Consider the following 15,994-nt stretch of genomic DNA (forward strand, 5'->3'; position numbering starts at 1 on the left):
CCCTAAGGATATCCCAGACCAACTCACGGAGTTTACTAGCCCAACAAAGGGGATGTTAACATTGATCCGGCTAATGGAAGAAAAGCTACAACTATGAGCCCATGGTCCCCTCAGAAGATGCTGTTTAGAACCTGTCAATCAGAGAAGATTTGAGCAGGATTTTCTGCCACAGATCCCCTGGATTTGGAGGCAGCAAGGTTATAACTTTATTTAAAAGCAATATAGGTCAGGGTCAAATGCCCCAAAGCGCAAGTGGCACTGCACAGTTTGTATCCATCAGTGCAGAATCTCTTCTCTGCTTCCCTGAATCAGGGTGGCCTCGTCCAGGGTGCCTGTGGAGAACCAGTTCTGCTTTGCAGCCTCCCCAGTTCATGTACCAAACGTCTCCTGGATGCACGTGAGTCTCTGGAAGGCAGCTTGTACTACCAAAAATCTTCTGCAGAAATGACATAAATATTGGCTATTGTTAACATGAATAGCCAGTCTGGACAACTCTTTAAGAATAAAAGCTGCTCTGAAATATATGGCAGGCACCTGCAAGATGTTTTCTGGCTTCTGTCTATCCTCATTGTGTGCAGAGATGCTTATTACTATTTGCATATAACTTTAGCTTGTCAAACTGTAATTTGTCTGCTTCCCAAACTAAAATGGACAATGGGAATATGGCCATTTTCCCAGTTCACAGTGCAATGCTGGCCATGTGTTACAGAGAGTGTTGATCCTCATATAGTAATGCAAATGACTGGGAAGAAAAAATGTAATTAGCTCATTAAGAAAACAGAAAATCTCTCTTGTCAGGCCAGACCTGATTTAGCAATTTCATCATTCATGTCCAGCCAGGCAACACAAAGTGTAAACTTTCTTTTCATTTGCTTGTAGCCTACATATTAATATGAAAACCTCAGATGCAAAATTAAACAACATGTAGTAGGTTACAATGTAAGTAAGGCTTGATTCTGGTTATTACAAAGCTCTGTTTTCAGGATTAGATCTATGAACCCAACTTCAAAGAGATATCTGGGTTGATGCAGATGTTGCCTCCTGCCAGGTTGTCGCTGTGGCTGCAGCGCCCACTCCATACATCACCTTGCTCCTTGGGCTTGCTGCTCCTCATCCTCCCCATACATGCCCACAGCACTGATAGTTCAAAGGGATGCAACCCCCCCCGCTCACATCCCCATGTGAGATAAAGCAAATACAGGAAAAGCTTATAGTAACCCCTCCATGTATAGCCTGGGAGGATGTCAGAATAAGCATTCTTGAGAAATACATACTTTATTTCAGCGAAACCTGAAAAGTATTAAGGCTGACCCTTCTGTTTTTGGACACAGGCAAAGATGAAAAGACTGGAAAACACATTTCAGCTGAGAGCCACAATTGCTTTTCCACAAAACATCCAGTTATGATTCTTTTAGCTGGTCAAAATTCAGAATTTTGATACGGTGGGTAATTCTGACATTCAAAAGAAAAAAAAATCAATTGTCCTGAAAAATATTCAGCTGAGGTTAAGTTTTCTTGAGCAGTGGAACCCCAACAAAAATCTTATGCTCATTACTTTCCCTCCTTTTCTGCTAATGTCGGCCTTTTCTCCCAGGCAACTAGCGATAGGACAAGAGAACATAGCCTCAAGCTTCGCCAGGGGAGGTTCAGGTTGGACATTAGGAAGAATTTCTTTTCAGAAAGGGTTGTTAGACATTGGAACGGGCTGCCCAGGGAGGTGGTGGAGTCACCATCTCTGGATGTGTTTAAGAAAAGACTGGACATGGCACTTAATGCCATGGTCTAGTTGACAGGGTGGTGTCAGGGCAATGGTTGGACTCGATGATCCCTGAGGTCTCTTCCAACCTGGTTGATTGTGTGATTCTGTGATTCTGTGTAATACAAATATCTTCCTACGGAGTGTTTCAATTTCCGTGAACAGGAATTTCCTAACAGTGAATAATGGTCTGCCAGAAAATGTACAACCAATTTACCGATTTTAATAACACCAAAGAAAAAATATCTTTCCAAGATAGGTTTTTGTTGCTCTAGCCCTCAGCTTTTCCAGCAGAAGAGGTTTTTGCACTGTTCTGTACCTGAGGGCTGTGGTGCAAAGCCAGGTATTTTGATGGAAATATCTCTCTGCTGCACTAGTGCTGGTAGAGCTCTTACAGTCAAGGCCTGTTCAACTCTTGATCTTCACACTAATCTACCTAATCATCACTTCAGTGAGTGATAAGGAAACCTCTCACTGGGCATTTGTTTCAAAGGGAGAAATTCCAATCCTTTCTTTCCTGTCTGGCTGTGCAGGAAGAATAACACTGCCACTGGCAGGGCAGTGGGGGCCACTGCTTTCAATCCACAGTGCAGAGGGAGCAGAGGTGTGTAATGCAGGTATAGCTCAGGGCTTCTCTTCTCTCATTAATATTTGGCTGCTTAAGGATTAGCTGTGCTTGGTCAAATGAAAATTATCCAGTATTACTGAGGCACCTTCATCTGACAAGCCAGGATTCACGGGAACACTGAATGTAAATGGGGCTATGGTAAAACTGACAATAAAATCCTTCTGCTAATATCAGACTAAAAGCTCTGAGCATCAGGAGGCCATGGTAAAAGACAAGAAAAATGTTTCTCCCCATCCAGGCATAACAGATGAGGCAGCAGATGCCAGCAAAACAACTGTGGGAGTGCAATACTTTATGTAGGGAATTGGCACATTTAGATGGGAAGAAAACAGAGTAAGTGAACCCACTGCCAGAAGGTTCAGCAACATCTGCAGACCCTGGTATGTGGTGCTAAGGCATCCTTCTCCAGGTAAACCCCCAGCTTTGAGACCTTATCCTCCCATCTTGGTTCCTCATGATCTTCAAAGAGCAATTGGATTGTTCAGATACTTGCATCAAATTTTAGAGAACCATTATGTGAACTTCAGGAACTGAAGGAAAAATATGTCAGTGTCCTTGGAATAAATAAATGGCCCAAAGGCTTGCTTTTTGGCTTTGCAGCTCACTTGCATCCCTGTACACTCCAGTCAGGTCATTTCTTGAATCGAGTGTGAGAGCTAACAGTGACTAAGTAGAAAAACCCACCAAGAACTCCTGAGAAGATGGACAGCTCCAAGTCACTATCCAAACCCCCAAAACAGGAGGCAATCCTTAAAAATTTTTCCAAGAAGATAACATTTGATTCTTTTTCTCTCTCTTCTGTGCCTTCACAGCACACGTTACTAAGCAGTTCTCTGCAATTCCATTGCGTGTCACGTAACTCCTCGAACAGTCACATCTTGGGAGTGGAGGAGTTAATTGCGTGACCACAATTTGACCGCATAATCATAAGATTAGTTGAACCGAGTCTTCAGGAGAAATGCTGCATGCCAATCAAGCTTCATGATAACATAAGCAGAGTTGGGAACACTGTTGTGCTATCTCTGGGCAGCGGAGCGTTTGGGCAGGAATAGATCTGCATGCCCACAGCAGGCAATGGTGTCAGCAATTTCTTTAAGAGCAGCGATTTTTGTATTACAAAGAAACATGTCTGGCAACTTTTTCAACTATCTGTAAACACCAACTCTTATTTCATCCTAAACTGAGTTTCAAAATGTCGTTAAGATATGGATTCAGCTTGCCCACCACAAAATGTCACCAGCCCCTAGCATATGATCCACACCAAGCGCTGAACCCTGTGACCCAGCTGTCCCATGGACACACACAGAGCAGAGTCATCTCTGGGGGTATCTGTTCCAGCCTTCACACAAGAGTCACCCTCCAGGGCCGTGCCAGGGTCTGCCACCTCCACTGGGAGCATCTCTGTGGAGATCTACCTTGTTCAGCAACATCAGCTCATCTTTCTTCTGTCCCTGCTTGTTGTGGAATTTTTATGGCACCCCTTGAGGTGGCTCCAGGAGAGTTATTCCCACCAACCAGTCAGACAAACCCACCTTCCTCAGGCTCTTTACAGGGAGCACTTACCCTGCCTTTGATAAGCATCAGTACCTAGAAATGCTGAACATGTCATGGTCTGTTGTGGAGAACCAGGTCACCTCCTGGTAATTCCTCTCTACCACTAGAAGTGTGGGTGGATACAGAGCAGTGCTCCGCACCTCACTTCTGCCCACACCTACAGAGGTATGAAACACAATTTCAGAGGGGGGTTTCTAAAGGCCTTCTGCCCTCTTTGAGGAACCAGATCATCTCTATGGCTCATAACGTTTTGAAATGTTAGTGTAAAATTCCTTAAAAACCAACAGCACTGCATTAGCTGTCAGATCACAGCTAAGCAGAAAACACAGCAGGCGAAGAACTCCCTGCTGAGCCCTAAAGCCACATCTCGTATTTGCAGTGAGTTTACCAAATCAAATCACAGGGTAATTTAGAGAAACTGAAAACGATGTTAAGTCTCGCAGGCAATACTTGCTCTGATGCAGTGGAGCATCTCGCGTTCAGCTCCGAGTGAGGAAGGGGTGTATGCAATGGCACTGCAAGCAAGGCTCCAAAGAGCAGTGCAAAGCAGGTAATAAAAGAAGTGCACCAAAGCACAGGGAAAAAAACATCTCAAGTTAGCTGAGTGCCTGAGTTGAGAAATAGACCCCATTTACAAGGTACGGCCATGTTTGAGAATGCAATTGCAGGTAAAATAGCCAGATAGAGAAATAAATAGGCTCCTGCTTGAGAGATTTGCAAATCACACACCCCACCTGCAGTAAGCCCAGGAAGCTAAATTGGATTTGGACTTGCTGGGAAATCTTTAGAGAAATTATGTTTTCTTTTATTTCCCTGTGGATATACATTTTCACTGCTCTACCTCCCACTGTCTACCAAGGGGACAGATAAGAATGATTGTCAATGAAGTGTAATGTTGTGAGAAACATGGGAAAATGAAGCTGCTGCCTCAACAGTTAATGTGAGCCTGTGAATTCCCGTCAGATATGGGCCTAACAGCACTCTCTCTAAGATGGTTCATTTTTGCATGAAAATTGATTGTATACAAAGACTTAGAACAGAAGTTTTCAAATTGGCCTCTGATTTGGGGCAAGTTCAGTTGCTTGCTTTTGATAAACATTGATATGCCTCACTGATGCCGTAGGTGATATTCTTCTAAGAAAAGGACCGGGTCACTCTTCTATGACAGATTCTGGACAGTAAAAGACCCTGATTCAGGATGTATTTTGATCACCATCTGTACATGCCAAAAATCAGAAACACACAAAAGGAAAAAGATTAGGGAACAGTTATTAAGTTATTTTGTTTTCTAATCACTGGCTTTGGAAGAAAAATAGCAAAAGAAACTACATGGTAATGTTCCTTGACAAGCGATGCTATTACCAGCAACAAGGAGGTATTATTTATTGACCGTAGCTAGAATGAATAAAACTGCTCTTAAGTGGCTCTGCTCTCTTCTTGCTGATATAATAATAACGCTTACAACAGTAGACGGCTGCTCAAATCTTCCTAGGGCTACCAGAAAGAAAGGCTATGTTTTGTTACCTTTCTGTGCAAGCCCATATAGGGAAATGACAAGAAGAACTGTAAGGCAGTGTTACTAGCGGCTGGGGACTCTCTGTTTCAAGTTGAGTTTTCCTGGACCAGCTCAGTACAGTCAGCCAGAATTAAAATGGTTTGAGGGAGAGGTGGGGGACTGCTGAAACACAAGAGTGGCACACACTTATTTGCTCTTTTACAAAGATCACCTGCTTCAGGGAAGGACCTGTGGCTTGGATTTTCAAAAATGCCTATTTAAGGTCCGTTAATATCCACACAAATTGCCACTGATCATCTAAAGTTGCAGACCCCTCTGCAGAGGTACCTTGACATTACCTTTTGCCAAGTACTCCTTACTTTTTGCTGCAATTAAATGTGGACTGATTTAGAGAGGGATTTGACTGTATTTGCTGATAATTATATTGCATTTGTACTACTAATTTATCTAGCAGCATTCTGCTAATGTAAATTAAAACAAGATAGATTATTCCTTTAAATGGAAATTTCATAGTCAAGTTACCATGACAAGAAACTGAAGATAGTGGTGCCTTCTACTTAGATCAAATGCCATATTGCTGAGCAAGATGAAACATCACATGGCGATGAACATGCAAAGACAATTTGTTATTGAACTGTCAGTCTCCTATTTCTTGTGTAGTTCCTAACTCACAAGGCCATGTCTTAACCATTTATGCCACAGAGGGTTGTAGGCAGCGTCCAGCGACAGCCTTTGCTCAGCAGGAGGAACAACTCCTCTTCCTCCTTGCCTCTCACAGCTGGGGCTCAGAGACATCCCCTGCACTGCTCCAGATGGCAGCAGCAGCTCCTTCTCGGATGTGCTGGAGGATGTGAATCCCTGCAGGCAGTGTGGGAGCCTTTTGGTATGAAGTTAGGCCCGCGGTGAAACTCCATAGGTATTTCCTTGCTCCTCTTCATTTGTCTCCTTCATTTCCTTCTGCTTTTTCCCCTTTCAGCTTTTACTGCTTTTCCCGCTGTTTTTTTTCCTTATGGGTCTTTTAATCTTTACATAACAAGTTCCCTGGAAATATCGTGACAGCTTTGGCATTTTAGTCAGCAGAAATCTGTAAGGCAATAACCTTGTCTATTACAAAAAAGAAAGCATGAAGGAGACAGATAATTTCTTTTGCACATTCCTCCATTTTGCCCAATACTGTAATAACAGCATCCAACTGAAAGTAAATATTTTCTGCTTTCCAACCTGCCAATGCATTGTACAAAATTTAATGAGTTGCACTTCATCAATTTTTTGGAAAAGAATGTAAGAATAGTATTTGTCTCATTCCCAATTAATTTCTGAGAGAAAAGTATTATGATGGACTAACAATGTGCTACAAATCATGACATCTAGTCATTTAATATCTTTTGCATTGCAAATGTACACCATGTAATTGGAGATATGAAAATATAAAAATACGGTAAAAGAAAGTTTCCTTCAAATATACCGAATGTGAGAGGAGATAATAGCTCATCGCAGGCTACAAAGACACCAGCTGTAAAAAGAAATGATGAAGGCAGAGTCTGTGTCCAATATTAACTGTGAACCTGTAGGTTTGCCAAGTCCAGGCAGCCTGAGGCCACTTAAAATTTTATGGCACTCCCCTGAGAAAGTCTAAACGAGCCAGCTGTCATCAGGCAACTTCAAACACGGGATGCCACCTACTACAGGGGTGCCGTTCACCTGCCCTGGACAATACACAGCAGTCTGCGCGCACCCAGCTTGACATCTGCAGGGGAAAACAATCACAAACATGAAGCATAACTTGGGAAAGTTAACAGGTTTGGGAGAGGAATATTCAATGAGCATAGAAAAATGCCTTCAAAGCTTACTTTACCAGAGTAGTGATGAAAGATCCATCCCCAAAGAAATTCTGGTAGTAGTTTTCATCAGATGTACCCAGTTCCATTGGGTCACAGATTACTGGAATTTTTAAAAGGTGGTAAAATGTTTGATGTATACCAGAACAAGGCTGAGATTATGTTTTTGTGTTAACAGGTGATGCAAAATCCTCTATAACCCATGTCATGTAAGAAACTAGCCTTCAGCATAAACCACAGGATTTACAGACGAAACATAAAGCTCTGTATCTAGTTCTTAACTTCCAACAAACACAGCATTTGGTGTCAGCAGTGATTTGCCATGTGAATGAAACACCATTTGGTTTAGAAGTGATAAAGCAAGACTGACTAGCCAGAACAAGGCAGGTAGATAATATTTCCATTGGGAAAACAATGGATTAGGATGCTTTTCGATAATAATTTCTTACTGGCACCACCTAGAAACTTCACTTTCTCTCCACTGAAGTGGCACCCCTATTCTCTGAGATGAAGGATTTAGAAGTTTCTGTCTCTGAAATTATTCTGCAATGCTCAGATCACTGCAATTAATGGTTTGTGAGGCATTTAAAACGCCTTTGAAGAAAAAACGTAAAGGCATAAGCTCTAGGATACCCTGAGAAGCGATAAGAAAAGCAATAAAATAGTGAGATATTCTGTGGAAAGATGGAGGTATAGAGAGAAAACCTTAGTGTTTTGGACTATGGGAGTAGACCAAGATTTCTTTATTTGTTTGACTGTGAATTACAAAACAGCAGCATATTGTCAGCTTTCATTGTCAACTCTGACAGCCCCAAGATACCAAAGCATCAGACACAAATCACACAGCATACACTCAAAAGCACCAAAATTTCTCTGTCCTGGTGGGGGTCCATTGATTTAAATGGAAATAATCTGCTTTCATAGTGCGTTTGGAGGAATCAGAACCACTGCCTAAAGATGGTTTTGGTGAACAGGTGAAGGTCTCTTACTGAAAGAGCTCAAAGCACAAAGTCAACAAATCCACCTTTACCTCCTTCAGGTGTTCATAGCAGACAACTGGGAGAGGCTTCCACATTGCCTGGTTTTGGGGCATGTGGGGCACTTTAAAAACAGGGTAATGAACTAATTGTATGAAAACAGAAGTGAATCACATACTTTCTAAGCATATGACTTAATATAATACTGCTATAATACTCCAAAAGCTTTCTTGTCCTTTTTACAGGAACTGTTTGTCCTTCCTTGATCCACTGAAGAATTTTATACAGGAGGAATTATTCTAGATATTTCTTCCACTTTTCCTTCATCCTTCATGTGCTTTGAATTGATTCATGCTGCATGGCAGTTCCTGGAAATTAAAATATGAAGGAGAAAAATAGGTGCCAGACTAAAAATAACAGCTGATGAAGCATAGTTTAATATCCGCAGTTTAATATCCTAGTTACTGTAGCCAAAACTGTGAGTCCCCATGGATCAGCCTGCACTGTTACTTACATTCTAAAGATGGGGTTCAGTCTACCTAATTCCAGCTGTCTCAGGTCACTAAGTGATTTCAATAGCTCCTCTGATATCTAGTGGGGATATAAAGATACCAGTAAACATGAATGCAACCCACCTTAAAACTGTGAGTCAAGAGAGGTTACATGTATCATCCTCTGAACGTGCCCTCTCATCCATTGACTGCAGAAAGAGGCTTAGGGACAAGTTTAGCCGATATATGTCCATTTAAGTAAAGTATTAGATGACAGCTCTCAACGGAGACACGTTTGTAAATATATACCATGACAGAGGTGCTGAACAGCTGTATTAATATCTCAGGCATCTGAACTCTCCTTCAACCCATTCCACACACACGTGCCAAGATCATCATCCATATTCGTTTGGGTCATTTTCACTGTGTCTGGGAACATTTTCCCTTCTCCCACAGCTCTATGACATTAACATCTTTTGCATTAAGACATGCTGCTGCCAGCTCCTCACTCATCTATCCCTGCAAGCAATCTCTACAGTCCCCTCTGCTACCCAATGAATGATGATGCAAGCCTGATGGCCTGTATTTTCCACTGCCTCCAGAAATATTTTAAACTTTGCAAAAGGAGCTGCATAAAATTTTCCCCTGGCCCCCTTCAGCTCTCCTTCCTGAGATCTTTTGATTCCAGCTGCAAACAACCAACCGGTGAGCAACTCCTGTGCAGTGTCTGTGATTGCATGCATATTTGTATCTATTGTATATATCTGTGTATGGACAGATATACACACAGATATGTTTTTAAATGCGCATGAAAATAAAAATTTAGCAAGTTTATTATAAAAGTCCTACTCCTGCAGACATCCCCATATGAGAGGATCCTCATGTCTGTGTGGGTCCAGATGCAAAGATCTGGCAGACTATGCAGCCCGTGGTCCTCCTGACATGTCACTGCACTTTGTTCCTTCAGAGGCAGGAATGTCTGGGCCTTTCCAAGAGTCTGACTTCCTATATACACCCCATCCACAAGGGTGAAGTGACTATTCCAGCCCATGAGCCATGGCAGGCATGATAAAATAGGTTTGAAATTTAGAAAATGTCCACCGTTGATGAGGCTTAATAAGAAAGAAAAACAACAAGCAAACATGACTATGTTGAGATCTTGGAGCTGAATGAAATACACACTCTACATTAACATCAAACTCCAAAATGGCTTTCAGGCTCTCAGCCTTGAGAAGGAGGCTACAGAAAAGGGGAGAAAGTAGAGTGCTTGTTTGGGATTTTTGCTCTCAGCAGTAGAAATCAATGCATTTGAGAAGCAGCAGGTGAGCTTTTGATGCTCTTGAAATTTCCAGTACTTCAGCATCTGATTTTCCTGAAGACACTTGGCCGTGAAAGTGCTAGCAGGAAAACATGGATCCTTGCAAGTATATCAGGCAAGTAGACAGTTAGCTCTTTATAAAACCTTAAAGAATGAAACACTGCAAATATCACGTGATTTTTAAGAACTGGAAAACTCTACCAGCAATTATAATCTGCACCATTGCATCTTTTAATAGCTCAGCAGGCAGTTCTTCCTGAAGCAGATGGGTTTAGTGCAGTGTTACCAGAGTGCCGCAGATAATGTAAATGCAAAATGTGTTATAAAAGTGGAACAAAGATAAATAAGGGAAGGAAGAAAAAATTCTGTGTTCAAAAGTTAACCGAAAGAGTGTCTTTTACTAAAAAGATGCAAAGAAAAGTTTGAAAAAGCACTGAACTCCCTATGAGCAACCTTCAGAAATAGAGCAGGAGCAAGTTGTAGAGACAGATGTTTTGTGGACTGATAAGAAGGTATTGGCATTTCATCCTTTACTATTTTAAGAGTAGAAGCATTCCCACTGAGCCCTTTTTAACATCCAGCATTTAAAAGCTCAATGGTCTTAGTCCATCTCCATTATTCAAAATGGGCATGAGTAAATTTGCTGAGTAAAGAGACCAGTGCCAATAAGGGAACGGGGAGCTAAAACTCCTTCAGCAGTGGTCAATGCAAAATAGGGCCACAAGTCACATACAAAAGGAAGGAATAAGCTGGTCAATGTTTTTCCATTCTTATGTTGATGGGCATTCACTTTCCACAGCATTCAGGTCCATTTTTATAAGTGAAAATAGTCGGTTTCTAGGAAATAAAGTATAAAAGAAAATAATTCAGGACTGAATTCTTTATTAAAATTTCTCAGAATTCTTATTCTTAAAATAAATTGTTAGGAACTGTCTTAAATATCAAGGCAAGCCTGAGCACTTTACTGGAAACATCTACAAATAAAAGGCTTGTGCTCTCCTGTTTATAGACTCTAAATTTAGTGATACCACAACAAAGTAAATTTCCCCCAGTAAAATTAAAACCTTACAAACCTATATGCATGATACAGGTAATGTCACAGAAAGAAGCTAGCATAAAATTAAATGCTTAGTGCAAGTTTTAAAGATACTTCCATATAATATTTTTAGAAATGTTTCCTTGAATATGTATAATCCAATTCAAGGAGACTCATATAAGACTCCTACATGTTACTGCAGCATGATTAAATGTCATTATTGTTGTTCCTTTTGTTGTTGCTATTATTATTTTTAAAACTGTACGTTGTCAGTGGTTGTCTGCACTTGTACAAGGTGTGCACAAGAAAGTAATAATCTACAAACTTATTGGGATCTGTGTGTCAAGACTCATCACCCACAAAAAATCAGTGTCGTAAGCAGCGTGGGTCCAAAGGAGTCAATATTTGGCAAAGAAGCAGGATGGAAAGAAGTTTTGGAAGCGCCAGTCCCTAAGAGGGGAATTTGAATGAATGGGGAGAAGAACTGCCAAATAAAGCTAATGGTAACAGAAGGCAATCTGCAAGCTGTGCTTTATTCAGCTGAAATATAGGTGATTAAAAAGTGTTGCCTCTTTCCAGAAAGCAGCAGGTATGGGAACTTTACCTTACACCTTTTTTCCGATCAGAAATCAAACCTGTGCCAATGATGTTGAGTTATTTTCTAGTGCAATTTCTATATTTACTGAATATAAAGTTGAATAGAAATAGTCAAAACAATGTATAAGGCAATTTTTCTTTCAATCTACCAAGCAAAAGAGCCCAGTTAGCCATAAGTCGCTCCCGTTATTCTTAACTTCGACCTCCATCTCTTTGCTTCCAGCTCTCCACCTGGTCACTTCAGGAGTTTGTGCCCTCGAGGTCTTTCACTCTGACTCACTGGCCTTTGAAAGCACAGTCCTTTTTCCAAAACTAAGCACAGACTAGCATAGGAAGTACTTCATGCTAATGGTCCATCTGTGAGTTGGCTTGGCTATTCAGAAAATTTAAATAAACCCCCTATCAACAAGAGCCACATCTTCAGCTGACTTCCATTTGGGGAAGAGGTAACTCTGCTAATCCACACATCATCCTCCGGGGTCATTTAATGCCCCGGTAGGAATCAGTCTTCAAAGCATCTTTTGGACAACGTTTCTACATGACCCTCTGTAACTCATTCTCCTCATTCTCTTCCCTAACACTTTCCATAACAACAGGGAATGTTTTGGAGCTCTCAGTTAACAGAGAGCTCACCGTGAGACACCAAATGCATCTTTTCACTCACTGCCTTGCTTTCACAGAATCACAGAATCACAGAATCACAGAATGTTAGGGATTGGAAGGGACCTCAAAAGATCATCTAGTCCAATCCCCCTGCCGGGGCAGGATTGCCTAGACCATATCACACAGGAATGCGTCCAGGCGGGTTTTGAATGTCTCCAGAGAAGGAGACTCCACAACCTCTCTCGGCAGCCTGTTCCAGTGTTCAGTCACCCTCACTGTAAAGAAGTTTTTCCTCATATTTAAGTGGAACCTCCTGTGTTCCAGCTTGCACCCATTGCCCCTTGTCCTGTCAAGGGATGTCACTGAGAAGAGCCTGGCTCCATCCTCTTGACACTTGCCCTTTACATATTTATAAACATTAATGAGGTCACCCCTCAGGCTCCTCTTCTCTAAGCTAAAGAGACCCAGCTCCCTCAGCCTCTCCTCATAAGGGAGATGTTCCACTCCCTTAATCATCTTTGTGGCTCTGCACTGGACTCTCTCTAGCAGTTCCCTGTCCTTCTTGAACTGAGGGGCCCAGAACTGGACACAATATTCCAGATGCGGCCTCACCAGGGCAGAGTAGAGAGGGAGGAGAACCTCTCTCGACCTGCTGACCTCACCCCTTCTAATACACCCCAGGATGCCATTGGCCTTCTTGGCCACAAGGGCACACTACTGGCTCATGGTCATCCTGTTGTCCACTAGGACCCCCAGGTCCCTTTCCCCTACGCTGGTCTCCAACAGCTCTGTCCCCAACTTGTACTGGTACATGGGGTTGTTCTTGCCCAGATGCAGGACTCTACACTTGCCCTTGTTATATTTCATTAAATTTCTCCCCGCCCAACTCTCCAGCCTGTCCAGGTCTCTCTGAATGGCTGCGCAGCCTTCCGGCGCATCAGCCACTCCTCCCAGTTTTGTGTCATCAGCGAACTTGCTGACAGCGCACTCTATTCCCTCATCCAAGTCATTAATGAATATATTGAATAGAACTGGTCCCAGTACCGACCCTTGCGGGACTCCGCTAGACACAGGCCTCCAACTGGACTCTGTCCCATTGACCACCACTCTCTGGCTTCTTTCCTTCAGCCAGTTCACAATCCACCTCACTACCCGATCATCCAGACCACACTTCCCCAGTTTAGCTGCGAGGATGCTGTGGGAGACCGTGTCAAACGCTTTACTGAAATCGAGATAGACCACATCCACAGCTTTACCATCATCTATCCACCGGGTTATGTCCTCATAAAAGGCTATCAAGTTGGTTAAGCATGACTTCCCCTTGGTGAAGCCATGCTGAGTGCCCCTAATGATCCCCCTATCCTTGATGTGCCTAGAGACAGCACCAAGAACAAGTTGCTCCATCACCTTTCCGGGGTTGGAGGTGAGGCTGACCGGTCTATAGTTACCCGGGTCCTCCTTCTTGCCCTTTTTGAAGACTGCAGTGACATTCGCTTTCCTCCAGTCCTCAGGCACCTCTCCCGTTGCCCACAACTTAGCAAAGATGATGGAGAGTGGCCTAGCAATGACTTCCGCCAGCTCCCTCAGCACCTGTGGGTGCATCCCATCAGGGCCCATGGATTTATGGACGTCCAGATTGCTTAATTGGTCCCTGACCCAGCCCTCATCTACCAAGACAGATTCCTCCTCTATCCTGACTTCTTCTGGGGCCTCAGGGGTCCGGGGCTCCTCAGGACAGCCTCCAGCAGTAGAGACAGAGGCAAAGAAGGCATTCAGTAACTCTGCCTTCTTTTTATCCTCTGTCTCCAGGGCCCCCACCTCATTCATCAGTGGGCCTACATTGCCTCTAGTGTTGGCTTTACCTGCAATGTATTTGAAGAAGCCCTTTCTGTTGTCCTTGACCTCTCTTGCAAGGTTTAATTCCAAGGAGGCCTTAGCTTTCCTAGTTGCCTCCCTACATCCTCTGACAACAGACTTATATTCCTCCCAAGTGGCCAGCCCCTCCTTCCACGATCTGTACACCCTCTTCTTCCACTTGAGTTTGCCCAGCAGTTCCCTGTTCAACCATGCAGGTCTCCTGGTACCCTTCCTTGACTTCCTACCTGCTGGGATGCTCTGATCTTGAGCTCGGAAGAAGCAGTCCTTGAATGCTAACCAACTATCTTGAGCCCCCTTACCTTCTAGTACCCTGTCCCATGGGATTTCCCCTAGCAATTGCTTGAAAAGGCCAAAGTTGGCCCTCCTGAAGTTCAGGGTTGCGATTCTGCTAGCTATTCTGTTCCTGCCACATGAGATCCTGAACTCTACCATCTCATGGTCGCTACAACCAAGGCTGCCCTCAACCTTCACCTCTTCAACCAGACCCTCCTTGTTAGTGAGGATCAGATCCAGCAGCGCTCCTCTCCTAGTTGGCTCATCCACCATTTGCATCAGAAAGTTATCATCAACGCACTGGAGGAACCTCCTGGACTGGGGATGTCTGGCTGAGTAGGCCTCCCAGCAAATATCAGGGTAGTTGAAATCCCCCACAACAACCAGGCCCTGTAATTGCGAGACTGCTCTCAGCTGCCTGTAGAAGGCCTCATCACCCTCCTCATCCTGATCCGGTGGCCTGTAATAGACACCCACAACAGTATCACCCCTGCCAGCCTGCCCCTTAATTCGCACCCACAAACTCTCAACTCGCTCCTGATCCGCCCCTGGACAGAACTCAATACATTCTAGCTGCCCACTCACATAAAGAGCAACTCCACCACCTCTCCTTAGCGGCCTGTCTTTCCTGAACAGGACATAGCCATCCATGACCACATTCCAGTCATGCGAGGCATCCCACCAAGTCTCTGTAATTGCCACTAGATCATAGCCCCCCGACCGAACACGGATTTCCAACTCCTCCTGTTTATTCCCCATGCTGCGTGCATTGGTGTACAGGCATTTCAGGGAGCGAGCTGGGCACACCGATTTCACCCCAGGGGGTTGGGAGGCCTCCTGGTCTACCTCAACACTAGAGCGTTGCCCCAGTGGTGCAAGCCCAGCTACTACCCCATCCCCCTTCGAATCTAGTTTAAAGCTCTCCAAATGAGCCCTGCTAATTCCTGTCCCAGAACCCTTTTGCCCCTACGACATAAACCTTTCCCATGTATCACTGTCACGCCTGGTGTCTTATAAAACCAGCCATTATCAAAGAGCCCAAAGCCCTGCCTGTAGCACCAGTCTTGTAGCCAGGCGTTAATAGAGAGAATCCTACTATTCCATCCCACGTCATCACCGGAAAATGGAAGGAGGGAGGAGAAAACAACTTGTGCCCCAGACTCTTTCACCAACCGTCCTAGGGCCTTGTAGTCTTTCTTCATCCCCTTCAGACTACGGGATGCAGCTTCTTCCCCACCTGTCTGGAAGATCAGCAGGGGGTAGTAGTCTGTGGCCTTCACCAGGTTGGGGAGTTGCCTGGTGATATCCCTGATTCGGGCTCCAGGCAGGCTGCAGACCTCCCTGTGATGGGGGTCAGCTCTGCATACTGGGCCCTCAGATCCCTTTAGGAAGGAGTCTCCAACCACTAAAACTCTTCTCTTCTTCCTTGTGGAGGAGGTAGCTATACACCTGTCAGGTTTTTCTGACTGTGGTGGGACCTCTGATATAGGTTGCCTCTCCACCCCATCCCCATTGGACCAGCTGTATTC

The sequence above is a fragment of the Nyctibius grandis genome, chromosome 1 (assembly GCF_013368605.1).
Source record: "Nyctibius grandis isolate bNycGra1 chromosome 1, bNycGra1.pri, whole genome shotgun sequence".
In the NCBI taxonomy this organism is placed as follows: Eukaryota; Metazoa; Chordata; class Aves; order Nyctibiiformes; family Nyctibiidae; genus Nyctibius; species Nyctibius grandis.